The sequence below is a fragment of the Entelurus aequoreus genome, linkage group LG16 (assembly GCF_033978785.1).
Source record: "Entelurus aequoreus isolate RoL-2023_Sb linkage group LG16, RoL_Eaeq_v1.1, whole genome shotgun sequence".
Classification (NCBI taxonomy): domain Eukaryota; kingdom Metazoa; phylum Chordata; class Actinopteri; order Syngnathiformes; family Syngnathidae; genus Entelurus; species Entelurus aequoreus.
In genome coordinates, this window is record NC_084746.1 from 32,962,246 (window position 1) to 32,976,931 (window position 14,686).

Here is a 14,686-nt window from a genome sequence, read left to right on the forward strand (position 1 = left end):
AAAAATTCAATTTGCGATGAAAAAGCAATCAGAAGACACAGTTTATTAATTATGTCTGATTATATCCGCATCAAAGTGAGTTGAGTTGAGTTTGAGTTTATTTGGAACATGCATGCATCCAACATGATACATCACAATTTCCAGTTTCTCTATTCAACATGTTCAAAAAGGAGTAGGAAGAAGCCGAGCTTATTTAATCCTACCCCTTTTCCTTTACATAGCAGTTGCTAAAACTTTTGTTCACTTCCTGTTCTCAATTTATTCACAATATACTCCATAAGTAATAACTATACAAAAAAATAAATACATGATAATTAGTGAAGTAAGTTATATTTCATATGGTGAGATGAGTAAGATTATCTAGAAAATGAGTGGAACCGATGAGATAAATTCAGATTGTTTATCATGGTTCTTCTTCTTTGTACTTTGTAAACACTTTAAATTTAAAGAGTTTCTTGAAGTGAATTATATTTGTACATTGTTTGATTTATTTGCTTAATCCATTCCATAATTTAATTCCACATACTGAGATACTGAAGGTCTTAAGTGTTGTACGTGCGTACAAATGTTTTAAATTACATTTTTCTCTAAGATTATATTTCTCCTCTTTTCTTGAGAAGAACTGTTGTATATTATTGGGTAGCAGATTGTAGTTTGCTTTGTGTTTAATGTTAGCTGTTTGCAAATTGACTTTATCGTGGAATTTCAGTTTTTTCATTCAATGAATAAAGGGGTTTGTATGTTCTCTATATCTAAAATTATGTATTATTGTAACTGATCTTTTTTGGAACACCGTTAATGAATGAAGTGTACTTTTGATTATATCGGCATCAAAGTGAGTTCCAACAAAGTGGATGCTGTGTAGTTTTGTAACAGCGCCATCAAGTGGACACTCTTAACATCACCCTTCACCATTTCCGGATAAATGTACCCCACCCCCCCACCCCCCACGCACTGGTCAAATGGACAATAAACTTCCATTATGAAGTGTTACGAATCTTTAAATGTGTTTTATATTAAGAATCTTGAAATCATTTTATATTTGATCGTGTTTGGTTTACACGTGGTTTTAACCTGTATGTAGACCATATAGGCTTATTATAACACAAATAGTCATTGTAAAAGAATGCCGTGTTTAATTATTTTTAATAGTATGAATACAAAGTCTCCGTTTTGTAACAAAAAAAAACGAGAAAAAAACGCCTCCGGCAAAATGACTCCTCAATGGCGTTTTTCAATAGCAAACATGGGCCAGCCAGGAAATAGGATTGTTGTTTTCAACTTTTAAAATGGTTTTAAATCGTATTGAGAAGCTTTTCGAGTCACTTAGGAGCGAGTTTGGCGGCGGGCGTCGAGGAAGGAGAAGTACGTCGACGATGACGCGCAGACTTTGTCACCCAAAGCGTACCTCGACAAAATCACACGATTAGACAACCTCGGCGAGCTTATATTCGAATGTTTAACCAGCAATAGCAACCAGGAAGTGCTTCCATGTAGCGAAGAAGAAGAAGAAGCGCGTCTGGCACATGCGTAAAAGCTGCTGCGCCCACGGTGCGTCGTCCCCCAGCCAAGAAGCACAAATCTCCGCTTACCTTGTTTCTCCCCTTCACCTTCTTTTTTTCCAATAATCTTCCGATTTGTGACCGCCGATCTGCTTCTCCAGCCACCGCCAGGGAGAAATGCAATAGCTCGGCTAAGGTAGACAGAAGAAAATACAGAGAAGACTTGCTCGGGGGCTCTGAAAAGCCCTGCAGGCAAAGATCAGGATACAATTAGCTCAAGTCTCTGCCTCCCAGTCTAAAAGAGAAGCACAACCTCAGTCTTTTCTCTTTTTTCTCCCCCTTTAAAAACAGTTTTCTACAATCGAATAAAGAAATCTGTTTCTTTTCCTTGAATTTAAAACAGACTGGCGTCTGAGAGAAGCTGATTTTAATCGTTATGATTAGTTTTGATGTATCTTTCCCTGCGGGCATTTCTCTACAAAATGGATGGAGTGCTTATTTGCCAGGGAGAGGAAAAAACACCACTTGATGATAATTATATAGATTGCTTTTGATTGCCCTCCATTTTTCAGCCACACCATCGAACATACAACATGTCTGCCGCACACACACTTGTTGAATTACTTTCTCACTATAACTTGTTCCCTTTGGAGTTTCACCCCCCTTACTCTTGCCTAGCTTGCCCCAATCAGGACTGAATCAGCGCCTGAGGCCTGTGTGTGTGTGTGTGTGTGTGTGTGTGTGTGTGTGTGTGTGTGTGTGTGTGTGTGTGTGTGTGTGTGTGTGTGTGTGTGTGTGTGTGTGTGTGTGTGTGTGTGTGTGTGTGTGTGTGTGTGTGTGTGTGTGTGTGTGTGTGTGTGTGTGTTCTTGTATTTCTACCCTTCTTGAGACACCAACGAGGAAAAGTACCTTCCATATGAGGACCTGTGAATAAGTTAGGGCCGAAATCATGGTCCCAGTACGGAAAACCATTGCATCTAATAGAGAGCCAAATACTAGAGTCTGTGAACATTGCTCCAAAGTCAGGATTTTTTGTTTCATCTGCCTTAAGCACATTACAAAATCAAAAAATAGAGATATCGTTTGCACCCCTGGTGGTAAAATCTATCAAAATGAGGGTGGTCCCAAAAAGGATGTCTTTTTCCAATTGACTGTGTGTCGGTTTTAAAAGTGCTCCCCCTCTGGTCAACATATGAAATAACAAGTGTGTGTAAAAATTTGAAGTGCTCCCCCTCTGGCCAACATATGAAATAACAAGTGTGTGTAAAAATTTGAAGTGCACCCCTCTGGCCAACAGATGAAATAAGTGTGTGTAAACATTTAAAGTGCTCCACCTCTGGCCAACATATGATATAACAAGTGTGTGTGTGTGTGTGTGTGTGTGTGTGTGTGTGTGTGTGTGTGTGTGTGTGTGTGTGTGTGTGTGTGTGTGTGTGTGTGTGTGTGTGTGTGTGTGTGTGTGTGTGTGTGTGTGTGTGAAAAATTGAAGGGCTCCCCCTCTGGCCAAAATTAATTAAAGAAATATATACAGTATAAATATGTATATAGAGACATACTGTAATAACTTGAAGTAAATAATAAGGATTAAAAACCAATTACAAACAAAAAATTAAAATAAAAAAATTCTACCTTTTTTATATTTGCATAGTATGTATATTTTATATTAATGTTGTAAATACAAATCTTTATATATCTAGAAAGGGTGGTCCCAAAGAGGTAGGCGTTTTTCGGAGGTCTCAAGAAGGTAAAAAATACAAGCTTGTGTGTGTGTGTGTGTGTGTGTGTGTGTGTGTGTGTGTGTGTGTGTGTGTGTGTGTGTGTGTGTGTGTGTGTGTGTGTGTGTGTGTGTGTGTGTGTGTGTGGGTGTGGGTGTGTGTGTGTGTGTTTTCTTGTATGTCTACCCTTCTTGAGACACCAACAAGGAAAAGTACCTTCCATATGAGGACCGGTGAACAAGTTAGGGCCGAAATCATGGTCCCAATACGGAAAACCATTGCATCTAATAGAGAGCTAAATACTAGAGTCTGTGAACATTGCTCCAAAATCAGGATTTTTTATTGATTTAATGTACATACAAACGTAAACATTGACAGGTGCAAAGGCAGCAATATATGATAAAACAAGACAGCAGCTAAAGAAGTACTTCCCTATTCATCCCCGAAAAATTGATTTTAGCTGATTGTACGACTTCCGGTGCTGACGTAAGACAAGCCGCATCCCATATGTGACCATCGATAAACAAATACACTACGGTAGTGGCCGTTAACAGTTAGCTTCTACAGCTGGGTTGCCCAAAGTGCGGCACAGGGGAAAGTGGATGGATGGATATATCTAGAAAAGGTGGTCCTGAAGAGGTAGGCATTTTTTTGAGGTCTCAAGAAGGTAACAAATACAAGAATGTGTGTGTGTGTGCTTGAGCTCATTTCTAATGATGATTCAATATGGAGACCCTCACAGCGGCCAAAAAGGGAATTAAATGTGCATACTTTGCTTTCATGTGAACAACATATTCAACATATTTCGTGGTCACATGATCGCAGATTTAAGTCCAAAAATAACTAGTTCGCCCCCAATTGGTAAAATTATTGTTTGTCATCCGCTATGTCACAAGTGTCAAAGTCAAGGCCCGGGGAACAGATGGGGGACCGCCACATAATTTTCTGTGGCCCGCGAAAGCCTGGCCATGACTTTGTTTTTTTTTGCAAAAATGTTTGCAAAATTTGTTCCATTTTGACAGAAGAAAAAAAAAACATGTACTGCATGCAAATTGTTAAGAATTCTCCATGTTTATTTACGTTTCCAGAGACTTATTTTGAAGCATTTCTTGACAGTGTCACTTCCGCTTCTTTTCTGTAGGTGTCACTTCCGCTTTCTTTTTGACTTGTGTTAATGTGTGGCAGTGACGTGCAGTCACTGAGGCAGGTGAGGCCCCGCCTCACCTGCCATCATGGGAAGAAAAAAAATGTAAAAAGAAAAAAAAAAAATTAAATTGTTATATGTATCCAGTGATTATACTACAAAGTTATTTTCCATTTAACTTCACCAGTTTTAGATAATTTTTATTCAAAATCGCTGAATTTTCACATTTGCCGTTCAAATACTGAGAAGAGACGGTGCGGTGATCAGCAGCCAGTTGAGGCACGTCACTGCGTTGTGCCTCACCATGGATTGCGGACTCGGCTAACTGCTGGCCTGCTGTGCAGTGAGACCGTATTACTATATGAATTATATTACACATTTCCATAGTTTAGTTAGCTGAGGTATATAATGTACAGTGTATTTTGTCAACAACTGTATGTGTGTAACGTATTTCTTGTGCGGAGCGATCATAAAACTGCTGCGAAGACACACTGGCTGAGGCTCGCCTCGCAGTAATCCCGCCTCCTTGTGCCGGTGCACCCCCGCCATAGAAAACGGCGGGGGTGCACCGGGGCTGTTATACAGTATATGCCTTAGGCTCTTATTTTGAAGGCGCTAAGAGCGGAAGTGATGACACGTTGGAGTGGAGCTGAGGTTTTTGAAAGAAGGTAAATAAAGTGGTCCTCGTGTAAACTGGAGCCTCCGTGTTTATTATTTTGTAGTTTCATACAGTATATGGGGCATTTATAAACCCTCGGTTACACTATTTAAAAAAGTTATTTAATAAGAAGCCAAAAAGTTACTAAAACAATAATGTTCATGTTGGAGGAATTGTGAATGACCGCAGGGCCACAACATTAGGTACACTTGCAGACTGCAGCACGGATTTCATATTTCATTTATTCACAACTCCTCCAACACGAACATTATTGTTTTTGAACTTTTTGGCTTCTTATTAAATAACTTTTTTTAAATTGATTAAACCTTGCACGTGGAAAGTTTAAGTGTGGGCTTTAGTTGATATAACACTCCCGTCAGGGGGTGCATTCTACGACGGGAGTGCATTAATCCAGCACAACAGCGGGGCATGGACTACATTTATAAGTAAAGGTAAGACCATAATAACGTTTTTTTTTGTTAAATATGCTTTTTTGTGTGCTACAGTTTGTATGTGTAAAGTTAAAGTTAAGTTAAAGTACCAATGATTGTCACACACACACTAGGTGTGGTGACATTTGTCCTCTGCATTTGACCCATCCCCTTGCTCACCCCCTGGGAGGTGAGGGGAGCAGTGAGCAGCAGCGGCGCCGCGCCCCGGGAATAATTTTTGGTGATTTAACCCCCAATTCCAACCCTTGATGCTGAGTGCCAAGCAGGGAAGAATGCTGGTATGAGCTTTTAAACATAATCCGTTAACTGCTGCCAATCAAATGGTGAATAAGATACTCTTTAGGGTTCATATGTTTGTAAATCTGACTGTGATGAAGTCAGTGCCTCACCAGCCATGAACCTCACCGCACGTCACTGATGTGTGGTAACTTGTTTTCTCTCTGCTACATTCAATCCGGTCTCTAGTCTTTGACAATGTGAGTATGTTGATGATTGTATAAGACTCATTTATACTATTAATAGACATTACTGTGTTTGTGTAATGTTTAGTAGTGTTTTCAGAACATTATTGCTGCTGTGTTGATGAGAAGCTACCGGCTAACATTGCATTGCTGCTGCTAATGTGGCTATGTAAAGCGCTTTGAGTCACTAGAGAAAAAGCGCTATATAAATATAATTCACTTCACTTCACTAATTCACACATGGTATTGGGAAACTGCAATATATTGACAGCTTGTTTGTGCATGTATGTTTTCTGATCTTTATATTATGTCTCTAGTACTATACTTTAAACATATCTATAGGCATAAGACACAGATCGTTGTTTAATTGGATAACATAAATATTAATAAGTATTTTACTTGTGTATTACAGATACTAACCTAACCCAAAGTACCGCTGTGAAAGGGACAAGCGGTAGAAAATGGATGACCGTGTGTTCTCTGACCGGAACCCCAACATGGTCAATATCCTAATAAACCAGTCTCAGAGTTTAATACTCAACACAAATGCATATATTTTAAACTTTTATGTGAGCTAATTTATAAAAAGTATTATATTATCATACATTCCAAACATTTTTGTTGAACTACAAATAAATACTTAAATATCTACTGTATTTTCCGGACCATAAACCCATTCACTGCCGATGAATGGTCTATTTTTGATATTTTTTCACATATAAGGCACACCGGATTATAGGGCACATTAAAGGAGCCATATTATTATTATTTTTTTCTAAATGTAAAAAACTTCCTTGTGGTCTACATAACATGTGATGGTGGTTCTTTGGTCAAAATGTTTCACAGATTATATTTTACAGTTCATCTTCAAGTCGTTTTCTGACAGTCACTTCAGTCATGTGGGCGGTCTTATTTATGCGGCTCACCATTGGCAGCGTCTTCTCCCCGTCATCTTTGTTGTAGCGGTGTAGCGTGCAAGGACGGGCGTGGAAGAAGTGTCAAAAGATGGAGCTAACTGTTTTAATGACATTCAGACTTTACTTCAATCAATAACGGAGCAGCATATTCTCCTCCGGAAACAATAAGGCCGGAAATGTGTCCCGTGAAAAACCGTCTGATCGGAACTCTCTATTAACTAAAGTTCTTTGGGTAAATAATGTAAACTCACTATACCGGTATGTTTTAGCGCTTTAGTGGCGAGTTTACAGACAGATATAAGTAATAACTTTACACTATTTTATATTAGAAATGACAACAGCGGAGGATGAATATCCCATAACAAGAAGATAGAGAAAAAGAAGAAGCTTATCGACTACGGTGTCACCACGGACTACAAAGGCGGACCACGCAGTTTTTCAGGATTTATGCAGATCCCAAATACAGATCAGCAGGTAACAGAAGGTAAGAAAAGTTGGCTTCATAGCTTACCAAAAGTCGTACTAAAACATTTTGACAGATTTTAGAGCGCCGTGAGTAATGTACTATATTTTCAATGGAACATATACAATGTTGGTGTTGTTTACTTGAGTCATATTGCAGCCTACACATAGCTCTTATGTTTGACTGCCATCTACTGGTCACACTTATCATTACACCATGTACCAAATAAAATAGCTTCGAGGTGGGTAAGCTCAACCAAACTTATTCCGTACATTAGGCGCACCGGGTTATAAGGCGCACTGTCGAGGTTTGACGGAAAAAAAAAAGATTTTAAGTGCGCCTTATAGTCCGGAAAATATGTTACTTGACTTATGGGTTCAAGCAAGTTATTCATCAAATTGTACACTGTTAAAATTACAATAGATTGTACGCAAAAAAAAGCCGTGCAACTCAGTTGCTAGAATTTTACTTAAAAAAAACCCCCAAAACTCTTTTGAGCTTTTGGCATCAGGCAGTAATACATTGTAAAAACAACAACCGTATATTTTACGGTAAAACACTGGCAGCTCAGTTGCCTATTTTTTTTAAAATTGTATTATTCAATCTGTGGAACCCTTTTTCATTTTACAGTAATATGTTGTAGAAAAAAACGGTAAAGTTCTGGCGACAGCTACGATGTACATAAAAATATATATAATACTTAAATGCATAGGCAGTTATGTAGTAATCCTAGGTGAATCTTTAAACTTTAATATTCATATATATTTGCTGTTATAAGCGGCCCTTGGAAAACAGCAATAATTGCGATGTGGCCCTTAATGAAAATAAGTTTGACACTCAGGGCGGTATAGCTCGGTTGGTAGAGTGGCCGTCCCAGCAATTTGAGGTTTCCAGGTTCGATCACCGCTTCCGCCATCCTAGTCACTGCCGTTGTGTCCTTGGGCTAGACCAGGGGTCGGCAACCCGAGGCTCCGGAGCTCTTTGACCACTCTGATGCGGCTCAGCTACATACTTGCCGACCCCCCAGATTTTCCCAGGAGATTTATGGATCTCAGTGTCTCTCATAGGTAACTCCAAGGGAAAATGTAATCCTATTTACACTCTAATTACTAAATAAAGGGAGTGCCCTAATTGCACTGCAGTAATTGTCCTCTATAGCATCTACAAACAGCATGCCAGCCAGGCCACAAGTTGTATGTTGCTTTTACTTGCACACATAGGAGACAGCAAAGCATACTTACTCATCAGCCACACAGCTTACACTGACGGTAGCCGTATCAAACAACTTTAACATTGTTACGTTACAAATATGCGCCACACTGTGAACCCACACCAAAAAAGAATGAAAAACACATTTCTGGAGAACATCCCACCGTAACACAACATAAACACAACACAACCAATACCCAGAATCCCATGCAGCCCTAACTCTTCCGGTCTACATTATACACCCCCACTACCACCAAATCCCCCCACACATCAACCCCCCCCCCTCCCCACCCCACCCCTCTCCGTGCGTTGGTTGAGCGGAAGAGTTAGGGCTGCATGGGATTCTGGGTATTGGTACCGTCAGTGTAAAATGTGTGGTTGCTGAGCTAGTACGCCTTGCTGTCTCTTACGTGAGCAAGCTGAAACTGCATTCTACATGTGGTCGAGCAGGTACGCTGTTAGGGCAGGCTGTAGAGGGCGCCAAAAGCAGTGACATCATGCCCAGATATTCGGGAGTCTCCCGGGAAAAATGAGAGGGTTGGCAAGTATGACGCTATCAAGCGCCATTTATTCAAAACTCGCGGGCCGCACTAACATCAAATTTCCACATTAAAGTGCGTACCGGTGCGTGTGTCGGAGACCCCTGGTTAACATAGCACAAAGAGCTTTGTATGCGGTGTTTTTCATTTTGAATTTTAAAAATTGTTTTGCAGCTCCCATCATTTTCTTTAATTTGTGAAACTTGCCAAAATGGCTCTTTGAGTGGTAAAGGTTGCGACCCCTGGGCTAGACACTTTACCCACCTGCTCCCAGTGCAACCCACACTGGTTTAAATGTAATTTAGATATTGGGTTTCACTATGTAAAAGCGCTTTGAGTCACTAGAGAAAAGCGCTATATAAATATACTTCACTTCACTTCACACTCCTGCGCTATGTGGTAGTCTGTTCCAGTGTCAGGCTGTCTCCATAATACACTTTTATACATTCATATTTTTAGTGTTTACATTTTTTACATGAGTTGGGCCCTGGACTTGATCACTTTAAGAATTGTACTGTACAAGCGTAAATGTAAGCAACTTTTTTTTTTTCTTTTTTCCTACTGTTTATCCTGTTCAGGATCACAGGTGAGCTGGAGTCTATCCCAGCTGACTTCTGGGGTGAATGTGGTGCTTCTTAACTGCCGTGCCAAGTGACAAATGAAGTTAAGCACTTTATTTCATTAATTCCTATTATATACTGCCTATCCTCTTCAGGGTCACGGGTGAGCTGGAGCCCACCCCAGCTGGGTAAATTATGTAGTGGTTGTCAGTCAATCACAGAACAATTATGAGTACAAATAAGTGAAGCATTTTTTGTGCATTCATGTTCTTGACTGCTTCGCCTGTTCAGTGTCAGATGTGAGCTGGAGCCTATCCCAGCGGACTTTGGGGCAGTAGGAAGTGTGCAACCTGGACTGATATTGTTAAGTGTTGTACAAGCATAAAAGTAAGCAGCTTTTCTCTATTCATTTCCTACTCTTCATCCTGTTCTCGGTCACAAGTGAGCTGGAGCCTATCCCAGCTGACTTCTGGGGTGAATGAGGTGCTTTTTAACTGCCAAACAAGTGACAAATTAAGTTAAGCACTGTTATTCCTTCATTCCTATTTTTTAATTCCTACCCTGTTCAAGATCACATGTGAGCTGGAGCCTATCCCACAGGAGTTTGGGCCAATAGGCAGGGTGCACCCTGGACTTGATCACTTTAAGAATCGTACTGTCCAAGCGTAAATGTAAGCAACTTTTCTTTATTCTTTTCCTAATGTTTATCCTGTTCAGGGTCACAGGTGAGCTGGAGCCTATCCCAGCTGACTTTTGGGGTGAATGTGGTGCTCCTTAACTGCCGACCGAATAAGTGACAAATTAAGTTATTCATTCCTATTGTATACTGCCTATCGTATTCAGGGTCGCGGGTGAGTTGGAGCCTACCCCAGCTGGGTAAATCACGTAGTGGTTGTCAGTCAATCACAGAACAATTAGGTGTACAAATAAGTGAACCATTTTTTGTGCATTCATGTTCTTTAATGCTTCTCCTGTTCAGTGTCAGATGTGAGCTGGAGCCTATCCCAGTTGACTTCTGGGGTGAACGAGATGCTTTTTTAACTCCCAAACAAGTGACAAATTAAGTTAAGCACTGTTCATTCCTATTATATAAAAATTAAAATAAGATTAAAATTCCTATACTGTTCAGGGTCACAGGTGAGTTGGAGCCGATCCCAGCTGGGTACATCACCAAGTAGTTACTGTAAGATTTTTGTTAAAATAAAGCCAATAATGTCATTTTTTTTATTTAGAAAAGTATCGAAAAATATCGAAATACATTTTGGTACCGGTACCAAAATATTGGTATCGGAACGACCCTAGTTCACACAATACATACGTTTTTAGGTACACTTTCTTATCAAATAAAATGTCCACAGACTTTTGACTGGTATTGCACTTGCAAATCCTCATAGATAATTCTCATTCACTACAATACAAAAGTGCCTTCATTCTTATGACTGGTGTCTGTAAATGACACAGTTGTAGCATTTGTTTTGTTCTGTGCTGATGATGCACATACTGCATTTGTTATTGAAGGACTTCCCAAACAACCCAGCGACTCCACACCAGACCTTCCTATCCCACGCCGGGAAAGAAAAACTTCGCCTTAAAGTGTTGTTAAAAAGTTATTTGCCCCCGAGGTTAGTGGCTGGCGCATGATTCACCAGGACTCAAGTGTGCGGCGGCTGCACGCACATGCATACACGCATTTTTATGCCATTAGTCTGATAGTCAGGGCCCGCAGGCCTTCAAAGTCCCATACGTTAGCCATTTTACACACAAATGGAGCCCGTTCATGATGGCGGTCCTGGTCAGATGAGATCTCTGGATTTTCTGAGTTTGTGTGTGTGTGTGTGTGTGTGTGTGTGTGTGTGTGTGTGTGTGTGTGTGTGTGTGTGTGTGTGTGTGCGTGTGCGTTTGTGAACCCATTTTCCAGATTAGTTGCAGATGTGAGTTTGGTCCAAACAGGCAGAATGATATCTACACTCACTCTTTAAGAAAACACTTTTTTTCCTACAGTTTCCCTGCTAAAGCCTACATTTCCCATAGTCCTCCTCCTCTCTAAAATCCCCACCATTCATTCAGTCATTTTCTACCGCTTGTCCCTCTCATCTGTTCAAAATCAAAATTGCCAAACTATTATTTCTGTTGCTTTTACTTGCTTTTATTGGTGGCTCACTTCCTGTTTGTCCCTGTTCCATTACTGTGTTTTTTTTAAGGATACCTTCAAAGATGTTCCCTTTGAATTTTGATGTGAGTCCACACTCTAAAAATTACAAAATATATATTTAAAACATGTTATAATTAAGGAAAACATTTTACAATTTTTTACAACTCATAAGTAAATGATAAAAATGACAGGAGCTAATGTATTAGTTAAAACAATTTGAATAAAAGTAAGTAATTTTAATAGTTACTTTATTGTCCATCCATCCATTTTCTACCGCTTGTCCCTTATTTTATTTCTAAACCAAAAAGTTGGTGGACTATTTTATTTATTTAAATAAAAATACTAAAAGTAGTAGTAGTATTTTATTTGAGTAAAAATACAAATTATGTATTGATAATTTATTTTAATATAGTGATTTTATATTTGATTGGCCACACTAAATTGGCCCTAGTATGTGAATGTGAGTGTGAATGTTGTCTGTCTATCTGTGTTGGCCCTGCGATGATGTGGCGACTTGTCCAGGGTATACCCCGCCTTCCGCCCGAATGCAGCTGAGATAGGCTCCAGCACCCCCCGCAAACCCCGAACGGGACAAGCGGTAGAAAATGGTTGGATGGATGGATTTTATTTTTGAGGAGTAATAGTGGGCGGCAATAAGATTGTATTTTAATAAAATTGACAGTACTACTAGTTGCATTTTATTTTTGCTGAGTAAAAAATATTAGTCGTACTAGTGGGCGGTATTGGATTTTTAATGGTATAAAAAATATTGATAATTTTTACCATAACACTTTATTGTACTGAAAATGATTCTAGTAATATAGTACTTTGTTTTAATAACATTTACATTTAGTAGAAGTGATTTAAAGTATTGATTTTGTTGTAATAATTGATAGAATGGCTTAATTTTACCTGAACATAACTGATAGTCGTTGACTAATTTAATAAACATTTTTAACATTAGAATCTTTTGCGCTTCCTTCTCCATTTCGGACACACAAGGTTTTTTTGTTTTGTTTTTCAATTGTATAAATTGAGAGTATTTTTAATTAGTAAAGAATAAAACTAATTAGACTAACACTAATTTTATTTTAATACCATTGCTAGTAGTAGTAGTATTTTCGATTTTAATAAATTAACAGTATTGAAGGGATAAGTACAATAGTATTTAAAAGTTATTTTATTAAAATTATCATAATTTTTATCGTTTTATATGAATTAATTGAATAATAATGGTATTATTTTTCCATGATTCTTCATGACTCTTTTGGAGCTACTGTGTTTGTTGTTTTCCTTAGATTCCTTATATCCTGTCTAGCGCTTTTATTTTCGTTCCACTTCCTGTTTGCTTCCATTCTTGTGCTTACTTTTTGTCCTGAGCACTGCATCCCTCACCTGATCCTGACTGACAATCAATGCAGCAATTTTACTGTAGTAAACAAATATCAGTTCTAGCTTATACTGTATGACATATTTGTTTGGTTTATAACTGTACGGCTCTTGAAATAAGTGTTGTTGTCATTGGATAGTGTAGAAATGAAGGATTTGGATATGTGTCAGGTGATCAATGACATGTTGTTATGCCTACACGATGCACTGAATAGCTGCAAACAGTCAATGTTTGTGAGCCATAAAAAAGTATTTTCTTCTAACCACGCCCCTCTAATGGCCGGTGGTTATGTAAGGAAGTGGGATGCATGAGGGAAAGTGCTGAAGCTGACTCATTGTGTGCCCTGCAGTGCTGCACAGTTTGAGGCTAGAATCGAAGATCAAATATTAGCTTTGGCACATTCCAGTGCAATAATGGAGAGAAGCGCACTAATATTAAACTGGCATCCGTCTAACATTGCAAATGAACATACAGTATACAGTGTTAGGTCACAGTCATTTGGCAGGTAAACAAACTCAAGCACACATCTTCTTCTTCTTTGCTCCTCCCATGTGAAGTGTAGGGTGATGAAAGGTAATGAAACATATGTTAGCTGGTAAGTGTGATGATAACCATAGAGCAATAAATGAAAGGTATATGTATAAAGAGGTATGGCTTCATGTCCGTGTCATCTAACATGATCAAATTGATGTAAGTGTGGCAAAGTTAGCTGTGTTGTAAAGCCACTCACCTCCCAGTAATTTTTGTGTGTAATTTTAGCTCTTTTTTTTTTTAATACAGCAGCGGGTGAATTCACAGAGATTGTCTATATGTCATGAAAGGAGCACTCTGTTGTTTTTTGGAATACACTGCAAAAATGCAAGTCAAATGTTATTATTTTGGTAGGATAACGTAGCTGTTTTTGAGAACCAACTGTAAAAACACGAGTCAGAAATCCATCAAGACAGTACCACTCTGCTGGTTTTTTTGGATTATACTGCGAAAATGCAAGTTGAACAACCTTTTTTTGAACAGGAGAAAATTGCTACAAAAACGCTATAATCAAAAGTCTTTCATAAGATGCGGCGCAGTGCTGTTTTTGAGAACCAACTGCAAAAACGCTATAATCAAAAGTCTTTCATAAGATTCGGCGCAGTGCTGTTTTTGAAGACCAACTGCAAAAACGCTAGACAAAGATTGTCCATATGTTAAGACAGTAGGCATCTGCTGTTTTTGGGGACTAACTTAAAAATTATAATGAAATGTCCTTTGGGTGACAGTATAACATTGCTGTTTTTGTGGATCAACTGTGAGAATACCAGTCAATTATTGTCTATTTGTCAAAACAGGAACACTCTGCTGTTTTTGAGAACCCACTGCAAATACGCTAGTCAAAGAACGTATATGTATTAAGACAGTAGGCATCTGCTGTTTTTGAGAACCAACTACAAAAAGTAGTCAAAGATCGTCTATATGTTAGGACAGTAGGCATCTGCTGTTTTTGAGGACTAGCTTAAAAACAATAGTGAAATATCTTTGTATGAC

The 14,686-nt window shown here is 38.9% G+C and overlaps 1 protein-coding gene and 1 long non-coding RNA gene across 2 annotated transcripts in view; one reads left to right on the forward strand and one right to left on the reverse strand.

Annotated features, from left to right (window-relative positions):
* Nucleotides 1-1,730, reverse strand: part of kctd1 (potassium channel tetramerization domain containing 1) — a 58,790-nt gene extending 57,060 nt beyond the window's left edge. The window contains exon 1 of the mRNA XM_062022673.1: nucleotides 1,593-1,730. The gene's annotated coding sequence lies outside the window, so the exon portion shown is untranslated. The remainder of the gene's footprint in view (nucleotides 1-1,592) is intronic.
* The window catches only part of LOC133630861 (uncharacterized), an 82,012-nt gene that overhangs the window by 31,644 nt on the left and 35,682 nt on the right, over nucleotides 1-14,686 (forward strand). The window lies entirely within an intron of this gene.